Genomic DNA, 18835 nt, shown 5'->3' on the forward strand with positions numbered 1-18835 from the left:
CCTCAAAATGAGGGTAATAGGTTACCCACCCTCTCCCTAGTGTAACTATTACCCCCAAAACAAGGGTAATAGTTCGCTTTCTTCACCTATCACCACATCATCACTATATAAATCTTCTTACAATCACATCATCACTAGCTCTCCCTCTCCTATATTTAATTTAATTTGCTTGGTTTCACTTTTATTACTCCTTAATTTAATACTCCCAATCCAAGAACCCCTAAAGTGCTTACAGATTACCATTCTCCTTTATATTTTATTAATTTTGAAATTCTAATATACTCCCTCTGTCCCTAAGTTAGAAGCATATTTTTCTTTATTATATGAGTAATAAATATTAGAAATAGGTTTCCAAAGTTCCAATAAAGGGGCAGAGGGAGTATTATTATAAAAGTAAAAAAGAAAAATGTAAAAGATTACTTAACTTAAATAAGTATTGTTATGAAAAAATTACATATAATGTTAAAGTTGACAAGATTAGATCTAGTATCACTAATAAATAAAGACGGTGTCATAGCCAGATCACGAGAAAGCGATACTTGGGATTGCAGTTTTTCACCAAGTGTCGCGCCATGTAGGCGAAAAATAGATGTTATTGAGACAAATAGGCGAAAATTAGATGTTATTGTGACACATTATATTTATGCAGTAAATAGCTTAAAAACATAAATTACATCAAAATTAAAATTCTATTGATCATTCATTCTTTATAAAGCCTAAACTTATGGGTGTTAAAATTTTATTTATTAACTAAGTTTACTCGATAATTAATTGTTTGAGTATTACATTAGCATTACTCTGTAATAAGTTAGTGCATTTTTTTTAATAATTATCAGGGGTACACGGTGTATTTGTAAGGTTTCATGGGTACACAATGTATTTTTTAAAACCTCGGATTGAACTTGAGTATAGTAAAAATATCAAATCGAAGAAATTTTCTTTGATATTTCAAGTTACATTAAATCAGGTTGGGTTAATATCAGTTCAGATAAAAACAAATCAGATTCAATCGGGTATTTGTTGGTTCAGTGTTAGGTCGGGTTTAATTTATTTTGAGTCAAATCGGTTTGGTATACAGTTCAAGTTGGGTCAAATCGGTTTCAAGTTAAGTTCAAGTCGTGTCAAATCAATTTCGAGTTGAGTTCAATTAGCGTTGGATTAAGTTCAGATTGAGTTAACTTCGAATTCGGGTTGAATTCAGTTTGGTAACAGATCGAATTTGATTTCTGAATTTTTCGAGTCAAATCAGGTTTGTTATACAGTTATATTTCATAACGAAAGTCTTCTTTTCTTTTATTTTTTTGGGTTGGGTGGGTTTTCACACCTCTACTCATACTATAGTAAACAACATTATTATTTCGATTGTGTCTTCTTAACTTGACGTTGTTAATGAACCAGTTGTTATTTTTTCCCTTAGATATTACAAATTTGGCGAATAATTGATATTAGTATTATCAACTAAGCAATTTTTCCTTAAAACAAAAAGAAAAACAAAGCAATTTACGAACAAAAATTTACCGTTCACAAATTTGATGAGGCATTGACTATGACATTTATAGCTAATTATACTAATTAATTGCTAACTATTGGTTGATTTTCCTTATCATAATCATGTTTAATAATGTACATAGGTTGACTTAGCATCTATGTTCTGAATTAGTAAAACGTTCTTGTTTTTAATTTCACACTTGCATTGTTTTCTTATTGCATATGAAGTGTAGTAGAATATTTTATGTTGTTAAATACAAAGTTAGAGTGCTTATATTTATTCTGCAATGTGCATTTTAATGCTGTATAGTTTCATTATTCTGTGATTTGTTTCATCAACTAAACTTGGAGCAATGAGTCCTGTTATAGTATTTTGTCTGCTATTTCTAAGCACTCGAATTTCGATCACAAAGTCGGACACAAATAGTAATGATGGTTAGTTTTAAGCATGTATATGTTTCCCTTTCTTCTCTGGTTATACTCAGAATTATCAGACAAACATGTTAATAATGATTTACTGAGAAATTCATGCATGTTTGAAACCGTAATATCTGTTGCATGCAGTTGCTGCTATAGTGTCGTTGAAGGCACTCTGGAAGAATGTGCCGCCTTCTTGGAGTGGTTTTCCTGACCCATGTGGCCGTCGCTGGCAAGGAATTATATGCAATGATTCCCGTGTTATTGCTATGTGAGAAATTTCGTTCTATTATTGCATACAAAAGTTTTCTGCAGTATCTTTTTCCAATCACCTGATCTAATTTTGCAAGTTTTTTTTTTTTTGGTTCAGAACATTAGCAAGCATGAAGCTGGAAGGCAGACTTTCAGGTGATATCCAGGAATTAACCGAACTACAAATACTGTATGATTCTTACATGAACTACGAATGATGTTTTTGAGCTAAATAGCAACCACTTACAGTTGATGTCTATTTGTTTGTCTTTATACTGTCCTTCAGTTTTCGGTCTTATCACTGATGTATTTTCGCTTTCTGTTGCATACCCTAACTTTTTTTCAAAAAATTGTGCACTAAACTACTACATTTATCAATTGATTCTATTCCTTATTCTTGAGTGACTTGTTTGATTGAATAAACTCATCATACTGAGGGTTATCTAATCGTTTGTTTCTTTGATGTAGAGACTTGTCCTATAACAAAGGGTTGTCAGGACCTCTCCCTTCAGCAATTGGGAAATTAACAAAGCTCACAAACCTGTAAGAAATATTAATTCGTGACAAAAATAGCTCTAGGTTATTTAGAAGATATATAACCTTTTGTGAAACATTCACTTTACTCTTGTACTTTAGGATCTTGGTTGGCTGCAATTTCAATGGACAGCTTCCAGATACTATAGGCTCTCTGTCTCAGTTGAGATTCTTGTAAGAATTTTTTATTTCTCAAAGATTTGTTTAATATACATAGAGTATTTCGCTTATATGCTCTTGATATCTGAGTATAGTATTTGATGGACTTCTGAGCTTTGACCCTGAGCTCTCATTATAATTATTATGACGCTACCTCCTCTTTTGTCACTTTATCCGTCAGTGTTATTGTTTTTCTTCATCTAGGCGTTGTGGGTTCTTGCAGATATATGAATTCTAATAGCTTCAGTGGGAGAATACCAAATTCAATTGGTAATCTTTCTAAACTCTATTGGCTGGATTTAGGTGAAAACAAGCTTACTGGAACTTTACCCGTCTCCAATGGGACTACACCTGGTTTGGACATGCTGGTCAATACAAAACATTTGTATGTTTGATAGCTTTGGTTTTTTCTCCATTAATACTTCTTGTCAGAAGTTCCCTTGCCTTGTTCACCCTTGAAATTGTTAAGTAAATTTTTTTTAATTGTCCTTATTTTGGGAACTATTTGATGATCAGCCACTTTGGAAGAAATCAACTTTCAGGTTCCGTTCCACCTCAATTGCTTCATGAAAATATGACTATTCTTCATTTGTAAGTACTACTCGAGAGTCTAAGATATGTGTCTAATGACTTTCTTCATCTACTCTCATTGATTAGCTAAAATTAGTTCTTGATAGAATGAATGGTTTATCTGTAAGTTAGACTATAAGCCATGTTGAAGTAGGGTATCCTACGATTCATGTCAAGTGATTAACAAATATTTTTGGCTGGCAGACTTTTGGATAACAATCAGCTTACTGGAAACATACCATCAACACTAGGCCTAGTTAAAACATTGGAGGTGGTGTAAGCATCCTATCCTCCTCTTTATTTCCAAAGAATTTCATGTAAAATCAGGTGATCAGATAAATAATACCGTGTCTTTGCTTAGTTACCATGAAGTAAGAGTTTTATTTATGGACTTCGTTTTTCAACAGACGGCTTGATTGGAATTCTATCAGTGGGTCTGTCCCTTTAAACATTAGCAATCTTACTAGTGTTACTGATTTGTAAGTAAAACAAAAGCATGGACTTCCTTTCTGTGCAATATTAGTTTTCTCACAAAATTGTAATATTTATTGGGGGTTTTATTTACTTTCAGGCTACTTTCTAACAACCAATTGACAGGCCCTATACCAAACCTTACTGGCATGAACTCTCTAAATTACTTGTAAGTATGAAATTGTGCTGCTTTATACTTCAATGTTACATTACATTCTCAAAAGTAATGTTCTGTGAATATTTTGTGTGCAGGGATATAAGCAATAATAGTTTTGAAGCCTCAGACTTCCCTTCATGGATCAATGCATTGTCTTCATTAACAGATTTGTATTAATTTTATCTTAATTATAACTGCTTCGCGTTTTTCTGTGAATTGGATGGTATATACCCTTTTGTGTTTACTGAAAATCAAGCTTCTAGTTTAGGTTAAATCTGACACAAATAATTCAGTTAAAAAGAAAATTAAAAACCTTCTGCAACAGAATATCAGCCCAGCTGATTCTCTCCTATGTCATCGCTATAATTTATTTCATTTGTATCTTATTTTTGAGTTCTTCATGGTTCCTTTTCTCAGAATAATGGAAGGAACTCAAATTCAAGGCACGGTTCCTGATAATTTATTCAGCCTTCCTCACTTGCAGCAAGTGTAAGTATCATTGTCAGACTTTCAGTCTTTGATTGTTCTTTTACAATGGAGCATTATTTACTTGATATTGGTATTCGATTATTGTTTTCATCTCGTATTCAATGCTATGATGCATAAGAGAATCAAAATGGCATGAAAGAAAATTTGTCTACCTGGAGCCAGATTTTAGTTTTGGACATCACAGGGCAGGTTACTTACAAAATTTTCATGTAAATCAAGGATATTGAAGAAGAACGGGCTCGATGGCAGGTTGGACATTGGTGCAGCTCACAGCACTGAACTTCGGATCATTGACATGCAAAACAATAATATTTCTGCTTACACTCATAGACCTGGAGATAAAAGTTTCCAACTAATGTAAGCTTTGGATTTCGATGTTAGTTCATTTAACTAGTATCATTTCCTTGTTGGGGCTTAAATATTTACCATTTCCTAGAGAGAACTGGAGTGGGGGGATTATTTTTGGTAGAAAAAAGGGTTTGGACAAGAACCATACAAAGATGTGCATGCAATTATGCAAACAATGCAAATAATCAATGTGCAAAAATTTTCAGCTGAAAGCAAGTGATATTTTAATTAATTTATTTTTAATGAACAACATATTAGTCCCTTAATGTTCAATAGAGATCTTTTGCCTCATAGATTTCTTAACTTTTGCAGTCTTGTCGAAAACCCAGTGTGTGATGAAACAACTGACTTGCAGAGTTACTGTGGAATCACTCAGGAGTCAACACCTTCATATACTACACCTCGGAATTGTGCCCCTGTTGCTTGTAATGCAAATGAATTTTCCAGTCCTAACTGCAAATGTGCTAATCCATACACTGGAAATTTTGTATTCAGAGCCCCGCACTTTTCAAACTTGCAAAACTTCAGTTACTATTCTGCTTTGGAGCAAAAACTAATGGACATTTTTCACATTTATAAACTTCCTGTTGATTCTGTTTCCCTCAGTAATATAAGTAGAGATACATCTAATTACCTTGGAATCAAATTGCAAATATTTCCCCTAGATCAAGGTCGGTTCAATAGGACAGCCATTTCTGTTTTAGGCTTTTTACTTAGCAATCAGACATTCAAGCCACCACCAATTTATGGAACGTGCTATTTCACAGCTAATGAGTATACAATCTTTGCAGGTAAAATACATATTCCTTTTCTATATTTCACTCTGTAGTTTCTTCATAATATTCACCATTTTTTCCAATGTTAGATGAACCTGCATCCAAACAAAAGAAGGCGCTCAGTATGGCTGCTATCATTGGAATTGCTGCTGGAGGATCCTCTAGTCTGCTAATATTATTGTGTGCTGGAATTACAATTTGTTACTGTCGGAAGAGACCAGCAAAATCTGAAGAGCCAACTTATCCCTTAGGTGATTTCTCATCTCGTCCATTCAACTTTCTAAGTTTTCATTTATTAGCTAACCTTTGTAATCTATATCATTCTTCCTTTTGTATTCTAGAGCCTAAGAAGAGAAGTTGCTTAGAATTCAACACATGCTTCTATTATAGTTTCTATAATAGATAGTAGCATGCTAAGCTTGTTTCTGATTATACGAGCTTGTTGCTTTAAAGTTTAGAATTTTGCTCATTTTGAAATTCCTGATCCTCAATCAAAAAATGCTTTGTGATCCGTGATATTTTCATGTGTTGGTTAAAGGTATAGAACCTGTAAACATCCTAAATATGCTAAGTAATACTTACAAAACATATATAAAGACATTATATATGTAGTCCAGTACATTTATCCTTTGCAGATTATATTTTCTGGTGTTATCAAAAAAAGATTATATCTTCTGGCTCTATGATGCTCCGCCTTGCTGTGTTGTTTCTTGAGCTTAATTCCTCCATTAAAGGGCTCCATTATACTCAAGTTTACATAGTACATTAGAGTTTTTTTTAATTATTTACAAATATCCCATAAAAATTAATTGATTTTGAGCCTTGTGGCAGAATATGATAATTCTCCACTTTTCCTAACACATATCAAGACACCACTTTAGCTGCCCAAATGGAAGACTTCGACACAATTTAGGACTGTCTTCTTTGGGAATCATTTAAAGAGAAAAGTGAATATCATTTGTTCAAACTATTATAATATTCTGACATTGATTTATAACTTGTAGGTATTACACCAGTCTCACCTTGGAGGTCACCTGGAATCAACACTAGCCCTTTACAACTTTCAGGATCGAGGTTGTTTACACTTGATGAGGTAAAAAGGATCACTGATAATTTTTCTGCAGCAAATGGCATTGGTTCAGGAGCCTTCGGGAAGGTAAATTACAGCTGTAGAAATAAATATACAACCAATTTTGAATGTTACACTCCCTCCATCCCACAAAGAATATATCTATCTAATGCACCACCATTTATACCTGATAGCTAATCCTTTACAATGTGCTCACGATGCGGTGATGCAACCTTGATTTAATACCATGCTATGAACAAGTTATTTCAAGCCATCCTATTATCTTATTTTATAGAAAAATATGTACAGATCACTGGTTTTCTGGTGGACTTATCTTTGAAAAAACTCAGTATAATGTGAATATGAAGGCACTATATTAGAATAGTAATTATATTGATTTTGTGCTATACAATGTTCACATAGGTCTATAAAGGGATGCTTGTAGATGGACAACTAGTTGCTCTAAAAAGAGCAAATCATGAATCAAGGCATGGTGGTAATCAATTCAGAGCTGAAATAGAGCTTCTAACGCGAGTTCATCATACAAACCTTGTCAAGCTGCTGGGTTTCTGCATAGAAAAAGGAGAGCTAATACTAGTCTATGAGTATGTTCCAAATGGCAACTTGAAAGAGAGTTTATCAGGTACTTCAATCTAGGGCACCATTTTTCTCTATGCTCTACAATTTCTGCAAATCATTTGCCATTTTTGTTGAATTGTTCTCGCTTACTACAATAATACTTTCGTGTAAGAAGGAAATTCAAACATGACAGTATGAAAATATGACGATTTTGCTTTCCTTTGGCTCTTGATAATTTTGTGTGTACACTGCATAATGCAGGAAAGTCAGGGGTACGACTAGACTGGAAGAGGATAATAAAGGTAGCTCTTGGTACAGCAAGAGGTTTATCTTACTTGCATCAACTAGCCAACCCGCCAATTGTACACAGAGACATCAAGTCGAACAACATCCTTCTTGATGAAAACTTAAATGCAAAAGTTTCTGATTTTGGTCTGTCCAAGCCTCTGATTGATGTTGGAAAGAGTCACATCACCACTGAAGTGAAAGGGACAATGGTATGTATACACCTTATGCATTTGTCATTGCTAGTTGAGTTTATTATATGATGAATCAATAAAGCAAATCTGCTTATTTAAGCCATATTACTAAGCTACTTGTATTAAGAAATACAAAGTCTAGTAAGTTTGAAGGTTAATCTATTCAATGTACAGGGATACTTGGATCCCGAATATTACTATACCCAAAAGTTGAACGAGAAGAGTGATGTATACAGTTTTGGAGTACTAATGCTCGAGGTGATAACAGGAAAATCACCACTAGTTAGAGGAAAATACGTAGTAAGTGAAGTAAAGAATGTCATTGACAGAACACAGGATCTATACGGTCTTCATGAAGTTCTCGACTCAGGTATTATATTCAGCACTTCACTGAAAGGCATTGAGAAGTACGTCGATTTGGCACTGAGGTGTGTGGAAGAATCGGGTGCTGATCGCCCTGACATGGGAGAGGTGGTGAAACAGCTTGAGGACATATTAGAGATGGCTGGTTTGAATCCTTACATTGATTCGGGAGGAAGTTCAGGAACATTTGATCAGCGGAATATTCGACATTTTTATAGGGATGAATCATTGTACAGTCATAATGGAGCACTCCCTCGTTAAGTTGAAGTTCTCTGTATTGGGAGCTTTTCATTAGAGTTCATATTGTTGTTTGTGATAGACTTGGTGCTAATAAGATTAGATAATTGGTTAAATGTTCATATGTTTAAAACAGTAATATTTATTAATAATCAGTGAACATCATTTTTTTTTTTTTCTTGAAATAAGACGGGAGCGGGAGCATTTTATTAAAACCATATCAGGTAAGGTCCAATTCCGCAAGAGCAGCGATGCCCTGCGGGAAATTGTCCAGAATTACAAGCTCAGCTCCAATCTAGCCATCAAGTGTGCTACAGTATTGCCTACTCTTCTAATGTGACTACAATGAAAAGAAATTGAACATATATCTTCAATCACCAAGTGTCGTGGTGTTCTGCCATTATGCTTCTGCGTGATATCACGGACTACGTTGCTAGCATCACATTCTGATAAATGAGTCTGGGCCACACCCGTCACAACTGTCCACTTTATACGACTAAGGAAATTCCAACTTAAAACCATATGGCAATGAGGGGAGTAGCCCCATATCCTTATAAAGTGGACACAATTATCTTCTTTCTTCAATGTGGGATATACATCCCAATACAAACTCTCAATTATAAACTCAACTAATGTGGGATAACACACCACTCACATGTGGGTTTTCTCATGGGCTCAACACTCCCCCTCACATGTGAGTTGTCCATAATATTGGCCCATATCTCAACACAACCCAACCTGGCTCAGATACCATAACAAATTAATATGAGGGAGAAAGCTTTAATTGTATTCATGTGATATGCCAAAATATATAGCGTACAAAAGTATCAGTGATAGACTTTAGGAAACCACCAAATATTCCTATAATCTATCCTATGCCAATAATATGCCAACTATACCAATCAATGCCAATCAAATAATATCATAAATATCCTAACATATATTTCTATCTTAACACCCCCTCAAGTTGGGACACGGTGTGGATCGAAAGTGCCCAACTTGAACAAGAGGTAATCAAATTGTCGTTTACCAAGAGCTTGGTAAAAATATCTGCCAATTGAGAATCCGTAGTAACATGAGAAGGCTCAATTATGCCTTCCGAAATAGCGTCTCTCACAAAACGGCAATCGACTTCAATATGTTTGGTGCGTTCATGAAACACCGGATTCTTGGCAATATGTAACGCCGATTGACTATCACAAAACAATGGAAAAGCCTTAGGATGCTGAATGCCAAGACTAAGTAACAAACCCTTCAACCATTTTAGCTCACATGTAATAGCCGCCATAGAGTGGTACTCTGCGTCCGCAGAAGACATTGCAACTGTAGGCTGCTTCTTTGTTTTCCACGAAATAGGAGATTTGCCCAAGAAAACCAACCATCCGGTCAAAGATCGACGAGTGAGTGGACAAGCTGCCCAATCTGAGTCACACCACCCTTGCAAAAGTTAAATCACTATCAGCTCAAAGCAAAATCCCTTGCCCTGGGGTTCCCTTCAAATATCTAACAACCCGTAGAGCTGTTTCCCAATGCTCCACTTGGGGTTGTTGCATAAACTGAGATAAAATGTGCACTGAATATGCAAGATCAGGACGAGTCACAGCAAGATACACAAGCCGGCCAACTAGACGACGATACATTTCTGGGTCTGAAAGTATGACACCCTGTGTATGACCCAAACGATGATTCTGCTCCATAGGAAATCCCGACGGTTTTGCACCAGTCAAACCGGCCTCTGAAATGATATCAAGAGTATATTTTCGCTGGCATAGAAACAATCTAGTTGCACTTCGAGCAACCTCAATACCAAGAAAATATTTCAAAGCACCTAGGTCTTTCATTTTAAAAAAATCTGACAAATAAGCCTTGAAAGCACGCAACACATCGGAATCATTTCCCGAAATTATAAGATCATCAACATATACCAAAACATTAATCTAAACAGGTCCCTTAGTGAATGTGAACAAGGAATAATCAGAGTAAGATTGGAGAAAGCCATACAACAGACCCCTAAAAATGTCTCCCCAAAACCAAACCCGATGATGAACAACCTTTTACCGCCATCATTGGTCGGGTTGAGTATTTAATATTGGAGTGCTTAAATCCATATTCAATCCTAATACATTTGATAAACCAACCCAATATCTAGCCCATTTTGCTAAACCATAACTTACTTTCCACTTTTCGTGTCCACATCACAAAACCGAGATGAACTGATTTTGTGGCCCTATAATTTTGAACCAATTATTATTTGGTTGGATAGACCTTTCAATAAGCTTTCCAACTATATATCATATATAACGAAGAAGACATGAGCAAAACACTAAAGTCGGCCCAAAACCGACACCCTTTCACTAAAACGGCCATATCTTAAGATCTACGAAAGATTTTGACCTGATTCTAATTGGGTTGGAAATTTTAATAATCTTTCCAACTATATGTTATATGCTTTATTCTAAGTTACGGATCAAAAGTTATCATAGTTTTAAAAACGCGTAAAAAATTGGATTTGCTGCACCACGGTGTTTGCTGACGTGTCACGGCACTGTGTATTGTGTCACGGTATTTTTCACCTTGACACGGTGATTTTCTAGGGTTTTTTTCTTCGCGGTGCTTCAGTTCTAGGGTTCCGTGCTTCACCCTACTCTTTTTCTCTATAAATACGAACCTAATTTCCTCAGTTTTGGCCTTTCGAGGCACCAAAAATCATTCTCTCTTCCTCTCTTATGCACCAAATCATTCTCTCTCTCTCTCTCTCATATTCTAAGCCTCAAACCTATTATCCCAATTACATTATTACTTCCCTAAGCACTCCAAGGAGTCCATAAAACACTCGAGGTTCTGTCCTTAAACCAAGGCGTGAAAGGTAGAATTGACTGAGGGTTTGGACCAAATCAACTCTGCTTTTTATTTAATTTAATTGTTTTAATTTGATTTATATTTTTATTGAAGTTACTAACAATTTATTCATGATGTAGCAATTTAAAGGAACGCATGGAATATGAGTAATTAATTAATTTAACTACTTATTTTATTCTTTATTGCTAGTATCATGATTAGGTTTATTATTTGATTTGACTAACGATATTATGGTTAAATTGCTTCCAATATTAATGTTTATTCTATTGTTATTATGATCACTGTATTGCATGTTTAAAGGGAATATGTAATTGAATATCACGACTAATAAGATAATTTGGACAACCGGTTTAGGTTCCTTTTTAATCTTATTGTTTAATCAAGTGATCACAGATATTTAATTTTAGAATTATATGCTGCATTAGTATTCAACCAATTTAGCATAATAATAGTTTGGAGCGAATTAAATCTTTGTTTGTATGCCTTTGAGATAGCAGGAAATACTTTTTACTATAAGAATCGACTAGAGGCCAATACGGGCGAATGTGACTCCATGACTCACTTCGTACCATCATCCCCGATCCTCCTTTCGTGGTTCTGAACCATATGGATTTAGTAATCTCATGGATTATGAATGGGGTGTAACCTTCATGGGTCAATCGTTGTTGCCTTTCGTCGTCCCTTTATCGTGGTTGCCTTAAATGATCCGTGAACGGTATACAAGTTCCTTAAAAACTTGTTGGTGGCTCCCTACTTTCCTTGTCCCTAATCGTATATGTCAATTCCTACTTTCTATGAGTGCTAATCATATTCACACATGTTTAATGTACTCGCACTTCGAACGACGCCTACACACACCCTTTCAAAGCTTTGGTTAGTTTAGCAAACATCTCGGAGCCTGTTTCAGACCATACAACGATTTTCTCAATCGACAAACCAGATTCGGATTATGAGTATCAAACCCGGGAGGCAATTTCATGTAGACTTCTTCATCAAGATCGCCGTGAAGAAATGCATTGTGAACGCCCATCTGGTGAAGTTCCCAATTCTTAGATGCATCAATAGCTAAGAAAGCCCGTATGGTAGTCATTTTTGCAACAGGAGAAAAGGTTTCATTATAGTCAATGCCCGACTTTTAATGATTGTCGAACACCACTAATCTTGACTTGAGACGTTCAATATCTCCATTGGAGAGATATTTTGTTTTGTATACCCACTGGCTACCAAGGGCACGTTTCCCTGGCGGCAATTTTTCTAAAGTCCATGTCCCATTATCTTCAAACGCTCTTATTTCCTTTTGCATTGACTTCCTCCACCTATCATGCTTCATTGCTTCCTGAAATGATTTCGGATCTTGACCCGAAATAATAGATGCCAAAAAATGACAATAATGTGCAGAAAACTTGTCACAATTAATATAGTATGCTATAGGATAGAAAGTACCTGAGGATCGCTATGGTGAGGGAGTATACGTTGAAGGAGATGGACTTTTTGCGACAATTGTATGAGTCACATAATCGCGAAGTTTAACCGATGGAATTTTATCGCGGAAACCTCGACCAAGCTGTTGTTCACTGTGCTGTAAGGACTGCTGCTGTGCACTGTTCTGTGCAGACTATTGTACGGACTGTTGCTGTACCGACTGTTGCTATGCACTGTTCTATACGGACTACTGCTGTACGGATTGCTGCTGTACGGACTGATGTTCATTGTGCACACTTGCAGTGTGTTGCTGCTGTACCACAGGCTACTCTGCACCCCCCTGCGGTCAGCTGCCGTACTCCTCGGGGTGCTTGTAGAGCTCACTGTCGGCTATGTGGGGGCTGCTCTAGCTCGGTCTGCTCTGTTATGGGGTGAGCAGCGGTATTACCTCCAATATGTGGTTGTGCACCCGCCTCTTCTAAATTGTTGTTACCTACAACTTGTTCATCCTCGGACAGATGCACATAATATTCTTCGAAATCCGGATCAACCGAAACATCATCATTCTTAGAAACAATATGTGTGGGCTCTATGTTTACCTCTTTCGTGTTAACGAACAGAAACACATCTTCAGAAAACTTAACATATCTAGAAACAAAGAATTCCTTTTTGTCAAGATCGAACAACCTCCAACCTTTCTTGCCAAAAGGGTACCTTAAAAACACACATTTTTTACTTCGGCTTTCGAATTCATCACCCTTGGTTTTCTGATTATGAGCAAAACATAAACATCCGAAAGTTCGAAGAGCAGTGTATGATGGAGGATGACCAAAAAGAACCTCAAAAGGAGTTTTGTTCTCTAACAAAGGAGTCTGGGTGCGATTGATTAAATGTGTTGTAGCTAAAACACACTTGCCCCAAAAATAAATTGGTAATTGTGCTTGAAACCTCAATGCCGAGCAACATTTAAAATATGCTTATGCTTCCGTTCAACCCGACCATTTTGTTGGGAAGTCCCAACAAGAAGTATAAAACAAAATTTCAGTAGCAGCAAAATAATCACGAAAGCAATTAAATTCCATACCATTATCACTCTGAACAATCTTAATGGTCTGAGAGAATTGATGGTCAATCATTGTAACAAAATTCATAAAAACACGAAAAACTTCCGTCTTATCATCCAACAAATAAACTCACACAACACGGGAAAAATCATCAACTATTGTCAAAAAATAACGAGCTCCACACGAAGAAGCATGTCTATAAGAGCCCCATAAATCACAATGTATTTTCTCAAAAATTCGGCTTGCTTTATTATCACTCGTAGGAAACATGTCCCTAGGATGTTTAGCACGAAAACAAACTTCACAACTTTTATCTAAGCTACCCTTAAGACTATCAAGAGGAAGTAACTTCACCACATTCTCCGACGGATGACCAAGTCTCTTGTGCCACAGTTCTAACTGTGTTGTTACTCCATTCACCGAGATATGTTGCACTGAATTTCCTCCGAAGTAGTAAATTCCATCTCGTCTAGTTCCCGTTCTAATCAGCGTCCCCGTTTGGTCCTGTATAGCACACATAGAGGAATTAAATTTGACAATACAATGCAAATCATCGTTTAATTGGGAAACCGAAATCAAATTACAAGTCAAATTGGGAACATAGAGAACATGTTTAAGCACTATCGAATCCGTTTGACAAAGCAAACCCTATTTCTCTACAAGAACAGTCTCACCATTCGGCAAACCACCCGGACAGTCGAAAATAAGAGTTGTATCAAACAACCAAGAGGCATTGCCTGTGACATGATGAGTGGCTCCTGTATCGACAATCCACAAATTATTATCGAATTTACCATTCAATCTATTATCTGACATCTTAGTATTACCAACCATAGTCGCAATATCGCCGGCCATTGATTAGGATTTTAAAAAAAACGTGGCTTCGATACCATGATAAACGGGTATGGGCCACACTCGTCACAACTGTCCACTTTATACGACTAATAAGGTTTCAACTTAAAACCATATGGCAATGAGGGGATCGGAGTAGCCCCTTAACCTTATAAAGTGGACACAATTATCTTCTTTCTTCAATGTGGGATACACATCCCAATACAAACTCTCACTTATAAACTCAACTAATATGGGACAACACACCACACACATGCGGGTTTTCTCATGGGCTCAACACATTCCAATTCCACCCGATCATATCCCAATCTCCAAGCTACATCAATCCCAAAATGCGCAACAAGAGTTTCAGACATCTCAGCCTTCGTCTCGCCCCTCAATCTCTTGACAGCAGCTGCCAATATCTTCCCACCACTATCTCTGATCACTGCTCCCAGTCCCACACCAAAACCCTCCAGAGTAGCAGCATCAATATTCACACACACATTTCCAGCATCAGGGGGGACCATCAGCTACTTCTTGACCTCAGAGAAGCTTGCATATGTCTATTAAAAACCCGATCGAGCAGCATACATTTTGTAATCTACAACCAAACGAATGAACCCTGCAATACTAACCTCCACTTGTTGCCATTCATTGTTAAAAACAATAGAGTTCTTGTAAGCCCAGGCTGCCCAAGTAAGTGCATTAAAAACCAACAGCTCCTCACGCTCCACCCTTTCTGCTATCCACTCCAATCTGTCCGCAAAAGACGAAGAGGGGGCATAATCAAGCAAATTGCAGAAGTAGGAGTTATCCTAGATCACTCGCACCTTAGAGCAATTAAAAATGGCATGAATAATTGATTCTTGATTCCCATTACATATACCACACAAGCCATCACTCCGAACATGCCTAGATGCAAGCCGTTGATACCTTTTGTGTTAGTAATATATCAAAATTTAATACACTACAATACATAGATTTTTCTAGAACTAGGAAGCTGATAGCTTGGGATTTTTTATGACACCATAACAAATCCGGAACGACTTGTTTCACGCTTCACGCTTGGCAATGAAGTTGCCAATGCAAACCTTTATTTATATCTTTAGTTTGGTTTTAGTTACTCTGTATTATTAAAAAAAAAAAAAAAGGTCAAAAACACCTTTTATAACTCTTTTATTGTGAAAAATCACCTTATATTTTTTTTTTTTTGTTAAAACATACTTAAAACTAGATTTTTTTTTTGCGAGAACACACCTTAACCCAATTTTAGGCCATTGACTTGGTTTATCGGTGTTGACCCCCTCACGTGAGTGTCATGTGCTCCGAATAACCTCATTTCTCTCTCCTCCAAGCCACCACAACAACTACCTAGACAACCTTGGTTGCTGACCTCTCAGTCGCCAACACCACCACTCATCAACCTAGTCGTCGTGACCGCCCACCCAAATCACTCTAAATGTAATCCCTCGCATTTTTAAATAATTTATAAATGAAATTTTATTTTATTTATAATATTTATTTGTATTTTTTTCCGGAATTTAATTTCAAAAGTTTCAAATTATTTATTTGGGTCAAAAATTATTTTAGTACAAATTATTATATGTACCTTTGTTCTCTAATTTATACCCATACAAACAAAGCCTAGTCCATTTTATTCCCTAATTGGCCCATTATATTCATGAGGCCCAATCTTCCTACTTACCCTACAATATTCTCTCCTATAAATACCTCATTAATCCCCAAATTTTTCCCACACAAAAGGTTAGTTCCAATTTTCCTTCTCCTTTATTTTTATTTTCTTTTCCTTTATTTTCTTTCTTTTCCTTTTCTTTTCTTTTTTTTCCCTTACTTCCTAGTGAGGTACTGCTCACTTTGCAGCCATCGCAGCTTAGCTGCCGCCGCCACCTGTGCTCGCCAGAAACCGGCGCTGGCATCCTCTGACCGCCGGCGATCAACCACCAGCCCGGCCTCCCACCGTGGCTGGTCTTCCTCTTCTTCATTTCCCCTTGTTTCTACTCCTATTTGCATAATTATATAAGTACTGTTTTGGGTTTGATTTAATTGTTTGAAATTAGTTTATTTAGTATCAATTCATGATTTTGATAGTTTAAACTTATAATTTTAGATTTATACTTGTGTTATAATTTTCAGATTTTGTGAATTCTAAAACCTAGGGTTCTAATTTATTAAAATTGGGATTTTAGGATTCTTATGATCAATTAAATTGGGGCTTTTGTTCCTATTGAATTTCTATTGATTAATTGAGCATAAAAACATGTTTTGAAGGAAGTTTTAATGAGTTTTAAATCAAGTTATATTGCTGTAAATTTTCTTGTTTGGGTATTGATTGAATCTTATTGTTTGGTTTAGGAGAGGACTTTATAGAAGGTGATTTCTAGTTGGTTAAGTGTCCAACCAATTTGTTTACTCAAGGTACGTACAAGGATACGAAAACCTTGACTTTAGGAGCATGTTTAAGGACATGGAAAACTTAGAATCATGTTAGGAACTTGTGGATTGGTTGAAATTGTATGGTAGTAATTGTGATTAATGTTTGATGTCACGGTTGGTTTTGATTCAAGTATGAGGATTGTGTATTAATTTAACTTGTAAGTATTATTTATGCGTTAATTTGTAAGATGAGCTTAGAGGCAAAGGTACGTGAATATGTGGAGTGAATTATTTTATTACTCGTTCATCATGATTATTGAGATAGCATGAGTAAAGGAAAAATTAAAGTCTTACAAGACGAGGTTAAGGTTTTGGGGTGCTTTATGCACTTAATATAAGGTGTTTACACACCGAGATAGTTAAAGGAATCAATAATAAATACTGTTTGTCACTAATAAATCAAGAATTGAATTGGAAACTTGTATTGCTTGGATGATTTGATATTTGATTGATTGTATTGTTTTGCATACGAGTCATCACCAAGTCTAAACTTGTAAATCACGTAAAGTGCAAGATGGATGAGCAATAAAACTCTAGATTGGTGCACATCTAGAGTAATGACAATCAAGGGTTGGGGTACACGGGGTATTAGCCGTGCACTTTTCTAGAGGCCGTCTGATCTACGAGTCTCTTGTTTCAAATACTTTTTAAAAACTAGGAGTTAGATGAGATCTCATACTAGCTACGGTCACGGAGTCGCGCCTGTGGCTATTGGATGTTTATTGATGTTTCCAAAAGGAGGCATGGGGTTTTTCTTTTATTGATGTTCCAAATGGAGCATAGGATGGACAACCTTATCTATTGCTTAATCCGATGAATAAAATGAAATGATTTAACTATTATTAACTAGTGAAGTCTTAGTAAAGTTGACAGTTGAGTCGCGTGTTTGAGTCTATAATTAAATTGTATGTGATGATTGAATATTAGTAGCATGCAAGGGATTTCTTATTATATTTCGTAGCTTGTATGTACTCAGCGTTGCTGATTCCGTGCTTTTGTGTGTCTTTCTTTGGTCATGGCCTTCGCCTTTCAATGACCCTGTAATGATCCAATTTTTACACTTGTAATATTGGGGAGTAGATTAACCACAGATTTTTATATACTCAGAACTTGCATCAAGGTGGTGGGATTTTGAGTGGAGTGTTGGTTACCATTCACAATTTATGTTATTTCTTACTTTTGAATTTAATTAAACTCTGTTTAATTTATCTACCACTTTTATATTGTTTTTGGGTTTTGAATAAGGGCCTTAATGATTCCAACTTGTAAGACTAAGTTTAGTTTTGCTTTTTGATTTTGAAACTTATTTATAATTGAGTTAGTTTTTCCACTACTAAATTCTGAAATAGCCTTAACGTTTGAACATGTGGCAGTAGCACGTCAGTAATTCTCTTGCATTTTATTAAAGGAATTTACAGGTTTAAAGAGAGAATTATTGGGGTGTTACACTAAACCTACCCTGAAAATCCTCCACATTGATATTTTAAAAGTATAATTGAAGACAAATCTAATAAAACCTCCATGTTTATATTTTAATTTTTTTTAAGTATAAAACGTAAAAGATGTTCAAAGAGTGATGGGTAAATTATAGAAGTTCAAATGGTGCGTTTAAACAAAGAAAAATCTATTGTGTGTGGATGCCCGCACGCAAGTTTTTGTGTGTCTGGCTTGGCTGATATGTTTTACTTATTGGCTTATATGTTTCATGTGTTAACTGATATGTTTTATTTGTTGGCTGATATGATTTTTGTATTGGCTAATATATTCTTTTTGTTGGCTGATATATTTTTTTGGAAAAATTGAAAAGAATAATC

At 35.9% G+C, this 18835-nt stretch overlaps 1 pseudogene across 1 annotated transcript in view; it reads left to right on the forward strand.

The window, feature by feature from the left end:
* Positions 1-1841: 1841 nt before the first annotated feature.
* The window catches only part of LOC145565170 (uncharacterized), a 47813-nt pseudogene continuing 30819 nt past the window's right edge, over positions 1842-18835 (forward strand). Inside the window, exons 1-21 of the transcript XR_014094981.1 lie at positions 1842-1923; positions 2053-2176; positions 2276-2347; positions 2626-2700; positions 2794-2865; positions 3074-3235; positions 3367-3441; positions 3625-3696; positions 3828-3899; positions 3992-4060; positions 4144-4218; positions 4466-4537; positions 4757-4894; positions 5198-5676; positions 5751-5912; positions 6666-6817; positions 7154-7373; positions 7571-7806; positions 7963-8407; positions 12301-12356; positions 12862-13014. The product of XR_014094981.1 is annotated as an uncharacterized LOC145565170 (transcript). The remainder of the gene's footprint in view (positions 1924-2052; positions 2177-2275; positions 2348-2625; positions 2701-2793; positions 2866-3073; positions 3236-3366; positions 3442-3624; positions 3697-3827; positions 3900-3991; positions 4061-4143; positions 4219-4465; positions 4538-4756; positions 4895-5197; positions 5677-5750; positions 5913-6665; positions 6818-7153; positions 7374-7570; positions 7807-7962; positions 8408-12300; positions 12357-12861; positions 13015-18835) is intronic.

The sequence above is a fragment of the Chenopodium album genome, chromosome 10 (assembly GCF_948465745.1).
Source record: "Chenopodium album chromosome 10, dcCheAlbu1.1, whole genome shotgun sequence".
Taxonomy (NCBI): Eukaryota; Viridiplantae; Streptophyta; class Magnoliopsida; order Caryophyllales; family Amaranthaceae; genus Chenopodium; species Chenopodium album.